At 40.7% G+C, this 12,144-nt stretch overlaps 1 long non-coding RNA gene across 1 annotated transcript; it reads left to right on the top strand.

The window, feature by feature from the left end:
* Nucleotides 1-814: 814 nt before the first annotated feature.
* Nucleotides 815-7,004, top strand: LOC119925828. The gene is made up of 2 exons (XR_005449834.1): nt 815-967; nt 6,502-7,004. It is a non-coding gene; the product is annotated as an uncharacterized LOC119925828 (long non-coding RNA).
* The last annotated feature ends 5,140 nt before the right edge of the window (nt 7,005-12,144 follow it).

Here is a 12,144-nt window from a genome sequence, read left to right as displayed (position 1 = left end):
ATCAGCTCCAATAATAAAATGTTTATAGGTAAAAGCAACTCAGAAAATCATTTTCTTGCCTCAAAATGCATTTTTAATGGATCCATGCAGATGAAACCCGAACATAACCCTATTCTCCTAAAGGCAACTAGCTAAAATCTCAATGAGCTTTTTGAAAAGTCAGTGAATTTAGGGCTGGAACCACATTCAAGCTGCTGTGTTTTTCCTTCAACAATTAAATAAACCACTAGTTTAAAAAGAGAAAATAAGATGAACTCAAAAGTTTTGACCAGAAATTTGGTTTCCAACTGGGGTGAGCTACATATGTGATTAATTAGATACGATTATCTAAACTCAGCTGTTGAGGCTCTGTTGAAACTCCCTCATTGGAGATGATGTATTAACTTTAAATGCCTTTGGGGGTACTCTGACTTAAGGGGTCATCTTCCCGTGTGGAAGGAGTTAAAACATCTCACGTTGTGGATTTCTGGGGAAAAAAAAAAACCCAACACTTGGTTGTTTTTATCAGGTGCAATAACATATCTCACTCTCCAGCCCAGGGAAACTGCTCCTGGACTGTGCTCAGGGGAATGTCGTTATTCCCGTACACCTTGCAGACACATGCCTCCATCTGGAAAACAACTGAGATTTCGAGATTTTGCTTAGTCTGTCTGACCAAAGGTGATTCCAACTTAGCGGACAGAGGTCCACCCACAACCAATCAATAATTTAATGTGACTTATCAGAAGGGGAATGAACTGTTTACTTTAAAATTTCGGATCCCATAAAGGGAGAGAGGAAAAGGCTCTGAGGGAACAGAAGCTCTGGATGTCCTGCCTGTTGCTGCCTATGTGCAGTTGAAGAGGCAGGAATGAAAAAGATCAAGAGAAGGTTCTATTTAGTAGTAGAAAAATGAGACAGAGTTAATGCTGAGGCAACTCAACTTAGATAAGAGCAGGCGAAGCAAAGGAGCAAGCCACTGAGTCGGGTAAGTGAGTCATTACAAACAAGAAATGGGAACTACACTTTTCTTATGGGTGGGAATTTACCTAGAAAAACGTGGTGAGCCACTGAGCAGTACATTTCAAAGGACTACAAAATGGAAGCAAGCACTACTAGTTGTGTTGATTGTTTTGAATTTTACCCATAGGATGATGCAACTCTGTTCAGGAACCTTAGGAAGGCTAGAGTCAGACACCCTAATGGAGAGATTTAACATTTTCTGGAAGGTAAATTGGGTTTTGCAACACATGGGAGAGATTTAGGGGAAAAGAACAGAATTTGGAGTTTAGATCTGGGGGCCTGGCCGGCTCATCTTCTCTCTTCTTGCTGGGGTGAGTGCTTGGAATTGAATTTCTGCCCTCATAAGGCCCCCTTCCAGCCTTAGGATAAACTTAAACACCCTCTAATTATTAAACAAAAACTGTTATTATTATTAATAATAATAATAATGATAACTGAAGTGAAGCCCTCAAATCTGCTTTGGGGTAATAGAAAAGCTTGTTGCATTCCCTAAGCTGCCCCCAAAGCTGGATTTGAACTCTGTTGCCACCAGATTTTGTGTAAAGCATTAAAAATATCAACTCAATGGAGTCACTCCTCCCTGCTCAAGTCTTTCTCTCTAAATGTTCTTTGGTTGGGCTTGAAAATAGTTGAGCATCTGCACAGAAGTGAAATGGGATTCAGAGAATTTAGAAAGACTGTGTCAGTCCCAATTGCTTGGCTAATGTTTGACCAAAAAAAATCCGTTCTGAATCCCTGGATTTGTAATTACCTAGTGTTGGTAGTGGATCTCCTTGACCTCACTCTCCCTTAAGAGTTAGAACCAAAAATATAATGAAGTTGTTTTTCTCATTTCCAGACACATTTTATTTAACATTATACCAATGATTTTAAAGCACTACAGTGTCGGTGTCAAAAAGCTTTAGGAGAGAGCTAGATGGATTGGATTGTAATTGTCATTTTATGGAATCCAATTGCCATTTTAAACACTCACTTTAAAAAATGATGGGGGAATATGGATCCAAAATCAGGAATTCCTAGGTTTATGATAAACCTATGATATTTTTTAAATTTTTCTTTTAGTGCCGTTGGTCTCCTCATGCAATGCTTTGATTTTCACAGCCCCAGAGTTTTTTCCCTTGTTGTATGATCTATTTCAATCACAGAAGGGACAGCTAGACCTGCAGCCCTTAGGGAATAGTTTACAAAAAAAAAGCTGATGGGCCCCATATTTTTTTTAATGAATATTCAACTATTGCACTAACACAACAACTAACATCTGGGTTTGAACTGAAGGGCAGGGGACTTGTTGAAGAATTCACTGGAAGGTAAAAGAAAACCCATAAAAGAGCCAAAAAAAATCCTTCTTTATCTTTAAGGGGTTAAAGTTTCATAAGGAGAGTATGTCTGTTGCACATTCACAATGGATTCATGCCCTCAAAATGCGGGTAAAGTTGTTTTGATAACTTTTTATTTGGTGTAGATCATATAGGGAGGTTAGCTCTCTTGAACCAGAAATGAGCAGTCTTGGAAAAAAGAAGTGATCTTTATTCTACAGGTAAAGACATGTGGTCCAGAGAATCTAAGCATTCCATGTGAAGGCTGTGAGAAATCAAATTCCTTGATAAGACATGTACTTAATCCAACCTCACTGTTCTCCAGTGTGGAAAACTCACAAGAGGGATAATTATCATAGGGCAAAAAACTTCTATGCAATGTCTGTCTTAGATATTACCCTCATTGTCCCAGTTATTGTTTTTAATAGAATTGCAGGACTCTAATTTTTCAACAAAGTCCACAATTTTATTTCAAGCCGTTAACACTCACTTCTTATCTAATGTTATCCTTTGTTTGGCACAGTCATTCCATCTATTTAGGTGAAGTATTTATGACAAATTGACAAAATAGAATTTATTAAACTGCCCACTATTTGCAAAGCACTGTATAAGACAAAATGATTTGAACAAATATCTTCATTTGGGGAAAAAAAATCATTGTTGATCAAATACCATAGGTCTTTTTGTTGTTGTTGTTGTTCCTATGTATTAGGGCTAGGCATTTGAAAAAAGGAAGAGATTCCCTGAAATTATTTAAAATGCTCAATAAACAGAAACATGGCAATGCCCTCCAAAAACAACCATAGAATAGTGGATTTTTCACTATCAGTAAACTAAAGGAGATGTTCACTGGCTAAATAATAATAAATAATAATAATGACGGCATTTGTTAAGTGCTTACTATGTGCAAAGCACTGTTCTAAGCGCTGGGGGGGGATACAGTGTGATCAAGTTGTCCCACGTGGGGCTCACAGTCTTAATCCCCATTTTTACAGACGAGGTAACTGAGGCTCAGAGAAGTTAACTGACTTGCCCAAGGTCACACAGCAGACGTGGTGGAGTCGGGATTCAAACCCATGACCTCTGACTCCAAAGCCCGTGCTCTTTCCACTGAGCCACGCCAAGATCTCCTGCATACGAAGGAGACTTTATAAAGTCAAATCCAGGACCAATCTGCTTTGCTGATGTGTCACCTCTGGCTACTCTCCTTTTTTTCCAAGCTAGATACTGTCCTCCTAATTACTTTTGTGAGGGCAGATTCTCTTTAAGCAAGAGTAGGCTGTGGGGCAGGGGATGAAGGCTTCTAGCGTGGCTCAGAGGAAAGAGCACGGGCTTGGGAGTCAGAGGTCATGGGTTCTAATCCCGGCTCCGCCACTTGTCTGCTGTGGGACTTTGGGCAAGTCACTTAACTTCTCTGTGCCTCAGTTCCCTCATCTGGAAAATGGGGATTAAGACTGTGAGCCCCATGTGGGACAATCTGATTACCTTGCATCCCCCTAGTGCTTAAAACAGTGCTTGGCACACGGTAAGCGCTTAACAAATGCCATCATTATTATTATTCATTCTTTCGAAATGGGTCAGAGAAAGGAAGATGGGGGTGGGGAAAGGCATGGAAGATGGAAGGGCATCTAATAACCTTAACTCTCCTTTATCCAGCCCTTCTCCTCACACCCCTTCCTCTTGTTTCGCAGGATTAGGATAATAATGGTATTTGTGAGGCGCTTGTTATGTGCCAAACAGTGTACTAAGAGCTGGGGTAAATACAAGCAATCAGGTCAGACACAATCCCTATCCCTCATGGGGCTCACAGTCTAAGAGGGAAGGAGAACAGGTATCTTATCTCCATTTTTACAGCTGAGAAAACTGAGACACAATGATTTGCCAAAAGTCCCATAGCAGGCAAATGGCAGAGGTAGGATTACAATGCAGGTCTCCTGACTCCTAGGCCTGCTCTAGTTCCACTAGGTCACATTGCTTCTCAGCCAGTTTTTGGGAGACCCCTGCAAGGAAAAAACACGTCCATATTACGTGAAGAAATACTCCCTATGGAGCCCACATGGGAGAGCTGTTATTCTTGACCCGACTGTGTTAAAGCCTTTTGTCTCAACATGGTGGTCTCCGAGCAATTGATTAATCAGGGGTAATTGAGTATTTACTCTGTGCAGAGCACTGTACTAAGCACTTTCCTACTACTTAGACTCTGGGCTCCATATGGGCAGGGACTGTGTCCATCCTGATTACCTTGTACCTACCCCAGTGTTTAGAACAGTACATGGCACATAAAGTGCTAAATAATATCCATTCATGTATTCAAATGTACTTATTGAACACTTATTGTGTGCAGAGCACTGTTCTAAGCACTTGGGAGAGTATAATATAACAATAAACAGACACATTCCCCTCCCACAATGAGCTTACAGTCTAGAGAGGGAGACAATTAATATAAATATATGAATTACAGATACATACATAAGTGCTGTGGGACTGGGGGGGGGGTTGAATAAATGAAAATGATATATAATAATACAAAGCAAATACCTCCTTCAGTGAGATGGAGCTGCCCCAAAACTAGAGCCCCCACTCGTCTCCTTGGTTCTTTCCAGTACAGTGGCAGCACTTCTAGGACCCAAATATGTTTGCTTTAAGTGGGAAGAAGTGTGAGGCAAACAGATGAGTAGCTAGGAGTCTTTCTGGAAGAGGCAGATGTGATCAGCAGTTCCCGAGGTGAGGGGAGGGCAGAGGATCTGTAGGCACCCAAGCTCAGCAAGGAAAGCAGACAGCTGCCTTGGTCGATCCATTCCATTGCAGTCCACTGCTGATGCCCCACCTGAACAGCCCAAGGACCTGCTGACCTTACTGAACTCGGTGTGCAGCTTCTGAATTCACATCCTAGCATCAGTTGGGCTCCAAGAGGAAGTGAACAATTCGGAAAATATAATTAACAAATGGAGGTTAATAGAATTGGCTCTTGTAAATACCAAATAAACGCACAGCACAAAGCACTGCTATCTCTGATGGTAGTGGCCAAATGAATTTTCACTGGCTGGAGGGCATTGCTTTAGATGCTGGGGAGTTTTTGGTAGTATTTTAGCACAAGGGGTTCAGAGAAATAGGTGTTTCTTTACACCCTCCTATTTTTATTAAGTGAAAATCAAAAGAAGAAAAATCTTTATTCTTCAGTGTGTGGCGTGAAAATTCATAAATGTCCTTTAAAGGAATTGAAGCTGGAAAGCAGTGAAAATCAAAACAAGGTTTACTTACCGATTTTTTTCCTGTGGGTAGAAGATGAATATCCTGCTAATGGTGTCAATGGCTCCTAACTGCTCTGGTAGAAACCGGGGTTTTGAAGGATGAAGATTTTGCTTAAAATGTGATGCCTACCAGCTAGTGAACAGAATTTTAGATACTCCTAAATAAGTGGAACTCCTTTTTAAAAGCGCACACAACTTACCCACTTTTGTATGCTCAAAAAGTATTTAGTCAGGAGCCAATGATATATAGAGTAAATCAAGGGAAGCCCATGGACATTATTCCTATTATCTGACTATTCATTCATTCAATCAATCGTATTTATTGAGTGCTTACTGTATGCAGAGCACTGTACTTAGTGCTTGGAAAGCACAATTCAGCAACAGAGACAATCACCACCCAACAATGGGCTCACAATCAAGAATTATAATTTTGGCTCACCCAAAGTGCTTGTTTCTCAAAGTCTAAATAAATATTCCCTCGAAGGATATGTTCTTCTTCAGCTTCTGGAAACATGGCAAAATGAGATTTCATTACAATCTTGGCTCTTGTTTTTTAATTAGTTTCCATTCAAAACCTCCATTCTCTTCAGTTGAAGTTGTTTTGCCCAACAATGTATGCTAATCCATGCGGATCAGATATAGGACCACTCAAATGTTGTCCAGTACCTGTAGGTCTGGGTAACTTTCTCAAATCAATAGTATTTAGTGAGTACCTACTGTGTACAGAGCACTGTAGTTAGTACTTGGGAGAGTACAGTAGTGTTAGTAGAAATGATCCCTGCCTTCAGAAGGCTTACAATCTACACAGGGAGGCAGACACTAAAATAAATTAAAGCTAGGAGGAAGAAGGAAAAGGGGATATGTGTTAGTGCTTTGTTCTAGATTTCATTCTAACCCTGCCATCCTGTGCTTGCTTTTCCTCTCCACAATAGGCAGAGCAAGAGGAATGAAGAAACGTCCGGTGTGAGATCGTCAGTGCCGATGCTGAGATTAAGAGTGGTATGGGAAAGGCTTCCTCAACCTTGGATCGTTTGCTACCAGAGCTGTGGAGTGTGACATTGGTGTTTGTGTCCAGTCTATCAAACGCCATTATCACACTAAATAGCTACTGTAGGGCCATCCGTCTGTTTGGAGTCACTCAACAATGTGTTTACTTTCTGGAATAAGTAAAAGGTTAAAAAGGGTCATGCTCATGTCCACCCCGTTCATTCAAATCCTGAAAGCAATTACTCTCATTTTGTACCTATGACGCATATGCTGTTTGAGGATGTAAGAAAAGTCCAGAATCCCTGCCTATCATGGGCTGTTGAAGCTTTTCCTTTGCAAGACATATGCACCCCTTTGCTGATTTAGACTGTGTGTGTTTTAAATGAGATGGAAATCAAGATGTGTAAAAATATCATCCTCATTAAAAATTTATTTCATAAACAAAGTTGATAATGTGACTACATATGACCTAGCCAAGCTTCCTGAAATGTGAGAACAAATGCATGCCTCTCATTGTTTTTATTATTCAATTATTAGACTAGTTTCTCTATTAATGCTAGTGCCTGCCTATCCTTATGTTTCCTTCAATTTTATGCTACACGGAACTTGCTGAAAGCAATTTAGGAATTTTTTAACTTGTAGAAATGTCTTTGAACTAAACTGGTTCTCAGTTGAAATGCATTTCCTTTTTTATATTTGTTAATTGCTTACTATGTGCCAAATGCTATTCTAAGCACTGGGGTTTAGAGTTCATTCGTTCATTCATTCAATCGTATTTATTGAGCGCTTACTGTGTGCAGAGCACTGTACTAAGCGCTTGGGAAGTACAAGTTGGCAACATATAGAGACGGTCCCTGCCCAACAGTGGGCTCACAGTCTAGAAGGCATTAATAGCAACAATATAAATAAATAGAATTATAGGAGTTCTTTAGTTCCTTTCCCAAATGAGGCTCACAGCCTAAGTAGGAGGGAGAACAGGTATTGAATCCCCATTTTGCAGTTGAGGAACATGAGGAACAGAGAAGTTAAATGATTTGCCCAAGGTTGCACAGCAGTTAAGTGGCAGAGCAGGATTAGAACACTGGATGTCTGGCTCTCGGGTCTGTGCTTTATCCGCAATCAGTCAATCATATTTATTGAGTGCTTACTGTGTGCAGAGCATTGTATTAAGCAGAGAAGCAGCGTGGCTCAGTGGAAAGAGCATGGGCTTTGGAGTCAAGAGGTCATGGGTTCAAATCCCGACTCCGCCACTTGTCTGCTGTGTGACTTTGGGCAAGTCACTTAATTTCTCTGGGCCTCAGTTCCCTCATCTGTAAAATGGGGATGAAGACTGTGAGCCCCACGTGGGACAACCTGATTATCTTGTGTCTACCCCAGCGCTTAGAACAGTGCTTTGCACATAGTAAGCGCTTAACAAATACCAACATTATTATTAGTATTATTATTAAGTACATGGGAGAGTACAATATAACAGAGTTGGTAGACATATACCACCAGACTGTTTCCCCATTTTCCTCTCCTCCTCCCTATCCCCACCTCTGCCCTACCTCCTTCCCCTCCCCATAGCACTTGTATATATTTGTACAGATTTATTACTCTATTTTACTTGTACGTATTTACTACTCTATTAATTTTGTTAATGATGTGCATATAGCTATGTCTATTTATTCTGATGGTTTTGACACCTGTCTACATGTCTTGTTTTGTTGTCTGTCTCCCCTTTCTAGACTGTGAGCCCATTGTTGGGTAGGGACCTTCTCTATATGCTGCCAAATTGTACTTCCCAAGCGCTTAGTACAGTGCTCTGCACACAGTAAGCACTCAATAAATATGATTGAATGAGTGAATGAATGACCACAGTGAGCTTACAGTCTTGAGGGAGAATTTCATGATTTCAATTACATTTCAATTTCAATTACAGTCTCTGGACTGTAAACTCCATGAGCAGGGATGGTGTCTACCAACTCTATTGTATTGTTCTTTCCCAAGTGCTTAGTACAGTGCTCTGTACACAGTAAATGCTCAATAACTACCAATTGATTGATTTTGTAGGACAGAGACTGCATTTTATCCAGCATGAGGTAAGCATTACATGAAACAAAAGAAATTATGAAACAAACTTCCTATGTGGGATAATCAATGCTGATACAGAGATTTGGAGGTGTGGCTAACGCTTCCAGTCATCTGAAAGCAGAAAGTGTCATGGCCCATTGATGGTTGTAATCCAAAGAACTGAGCTTTGGTAAAGAGAAAAAAAAAAACCCTCTTCATTCCTAAGACTGGAACACATCCTTGGTTCAGTAATAAAGGTAGGAGGGAGAGGAAATAAGAGACACCCACCCACACAAAATCATGAAAAAAGAGGGCCAAAGGGATCCATATGTTACTCTTATGGGCAAAGATGCCCTACAGATTGAGGTTCCTGTGTAAAGTGAATCAGTACGTTTTCCTAGGACAAGCACCACAAAGCCTCATGTTTATCTTGCTAGATTGTAAACTTCTTTGGGCAGGGATTTTGTCTAGGCATTTACTGGGACTATCCTAAGTGCTTACTACAGTATTCTGCACACAATAAGTGCTTAGTAGATCCTTTCTTCATGGTATTTAAGTGCTTACTATATGCCAGGCACTTTATTAAGCACTGGAGTAGCTACTAACTAATCAGGTTGGACACTGTCGATGTTGCACAGGGGCCTCATAGTCTTAATCCTCATCTCATTTTTCAAATGAGGTAACTAAGACACAAAGAAGTTGTTACTTGCCCAAAGTCTCACAGCAGACAAGTGATGGAGTCAGAATTAGAACCCAGGTCCAACCTTTGATTGCTTTCTCAGTACACAGGGACACAGGTTTGTCTCAAACTAACCCTGATCCCTCTTTTTGGGTCTCCTTCTCATCTTAATTTAGCCAACCAGGAGATTAATCAGCTCCCTTGGCTTCAGCTACTGCCTCTTTGGAGATGATTCCCAGATCCCCCTCTCATCTGCAATCGGACATTTCCACTTGCCTACAGCACCTCTCTATCTGGATGTCCCACCAGTACCTCAAGTTCAATAAATGCAAAACTGAACTCCTCACCTGCTATTCCAAATCTTCTTCTTTCAACATTCCCATCACAGTGGACCCCACCATCCTTCCCATCTCTCAAGCTCACAAACTTAGCATTTTCCTTGACTCCTCACTTTCATCTCTCATATTGTTAGTCACTAAATCCTGTCAGTTTTTGCTCCAGTTTCCCAGATCCACCCCTTCCTCTGCAGCTGAACAGTCCTGATCTCAGTCTACATATATGACATATCCCGGCATGACTACTGTTATCAGCCTATTCCCCGGACTCAAAGCATTCTGCCTTACTCCTCGCCAATATAAACTTCAACTTTTCCCTCAGATTATCCTTCTAGAATGTTATTCTGCACACATCCCTTCTCTCATCATCATCAATGGTGTCTATTGAGCACGTAGCATATACAGACTACTGTACTAAGCATTTAGGATTGTTCAGTACCACAAAGTTGGTAGACATTCCCTGCTCTTCTCAGAAACTTTCAGTGGTTACCCATTCTTCTCTGCATCAAGCAGAAACTCCTGGCCATTGGCTTTAAGACACCCAGCTCTCTCTCTCTACTCCAGCCCAGCTGGCATTCTTCATTTTTTCCTAACCTACCTTTACACTATGCCTCATCCAGCATTGTCCAGCCTCCAACCCCTGGCTAATTGCCTTCTTCCTATCTGGCATGCCTTCAAATCCTCCAGATTACTTCTTTCTCCATCTTCAAAACTCTTCTGAAATCCCAACTCCTCCAAGAAGTTTTTTCCAATTAATTTTCCTTCTCCCTAAGTTAACTCCCCTAACTATTCCCGGCACTTTTGTGTACCTCTGCAATTTGTATTTGCAATCTCTTTTTGCACTTTGGAACATTAATTTGCATATTCTACTATTTAATCACTTCCTCCTTCCTGTAAACAGTTGTGTCTCTCTGCCCCTTTAGATTATAAGCTCCCTGTGGGCAGGGATGGAGTCTCCTTTATCTATTTCACTTTTCCAGATGTATACTCTGATGCTCTATAAAGAAAAAGGATTCAATATGCACTCTGTATTGACTTTTAGGAGGAAGAAACTACATTTGGAATAACTCCAAACCAGCTCAAACACACAAAAATATCTATTTGCATACATTTGACCTCATGTTTCTTGTTACAGAAACTGCAATAAATAGTCTCTCTGCTTTACAGCTAATAAATGCATCACTCAGGATTGTCACAGATAACACCAAAAAGTTCCAGGGGGTCACTTTTGCTGACATCTGACTTTACACATCCATTACTTTACATATGTTGCATAAATAATGCCATGTGATGCAAGAGCACGATTAAGGTTAGACAGGAAATGTTTTTTATGGAAATATACAGAACCTACATATTTGCTGATTGTGAACATGAACATTTAACTCCCTCTGTTCTTTTAGAGTCATTGCATTTTTCTTCCAGGTCCTTGGATGGCACTTATAAAATTAAAGACCTGGTGGCAGAAGCAGGCTGTGTATTAAAAATAAAGATGCCAGACATAAAGCTGTCCAGAACCATATCAGTAAAGGGCAAGGGACAGATCATCCAAAAACCACACCATCAATTATTAAATGGTCAGTCTAATCATCCTCAGTCCATTTAACCCTTCCTCTCAGAGGAAGTAGCATGGCCTTGTAGATAGAGCATGGGCCCGAGACTCAGAGGACCTAGGTTTTAAATCCAACTCATCTGCTGTGTGACCCTGGGCAAGTCCCTCAATTTCTCTCTGCCTGTTACCTCATCTGTAAAATAGGGATTAGGATTATGAGCCCCATGTGGGACACAGACTGTGTCCAACCTGATTAGCTTGTATCTACCCCAGCACTTAGTACAATGGCTGGCACAAAGTAAGTGTTTAACAAATACTGTAAAAAAGGAAATAAGACAGGAGACTGAGGAAGAAGAAATGATATTTGGTGAGAGGTGTGTGTCTTCCCTGAAAAGAAAACCAATAACTTCAGGTTTTATTAAACAAATGTCTTATTTAAAGGATTAAACTGTGTACATGAACATGTGTCAAGCGCTGGTCTGCTGCTTGTGATGTATACTTTGCTCTTCTTCAAACCTCTGGAGCCATCTTCCCATAAAAGTATATAATCCCAATGAGAGCCGTTCTATTTTGAGGAAACCATCATTTGGAAGCAAGCCAGTCATAGGTCAGTCCAATGGTACCTTCAAATTTCTTTTGGGCAATGTTCTTGATAATGTATTTTAGACAATATTCCCTCATCATTAGTGCCCTACTGTCCTGGCTGACCAAATCAGTTGTTTCCTGCCTTTTGTGATTTGCACTTTTACCAATTCTTGGATTTTATTATTCAAAGGTCCAGCCTGATGACAGGGAATCCGTCTTTATTTCACGCTATGTTTCAGCAGCCTTCAGCAGAGCAGAAATGGGACATATGGCATGGGCCTCAGGGTAGGTTAATCCTGTTGCAAGGTGCCAGCTGAATCCATTTAGAATCAGAATAGAACATCAGGGCTTCTCGTAATCCCCACACAAAAGACTCATTCCCCAGATC

Source organism: Tachyglossus aculeatus, chromosome 3 (assembly GCF_015852505.1).
Source record: "Tachyglossus aculeatus isolate mTacAcu1 chromosome 3, mTacAcu1.pri, whole genome shotgun sequence".
In the NCBI taxonomy this organism is placed as follows: Eukaryota; Metazoa; Chordata; class Mammalia; order Monotremata; family Tachyglossidae; genus Tachyglossus; species Tachyglossus aculeatus.
This window is presented reverse-complemented; position numbering and strand designations above follow the sequence as displayed.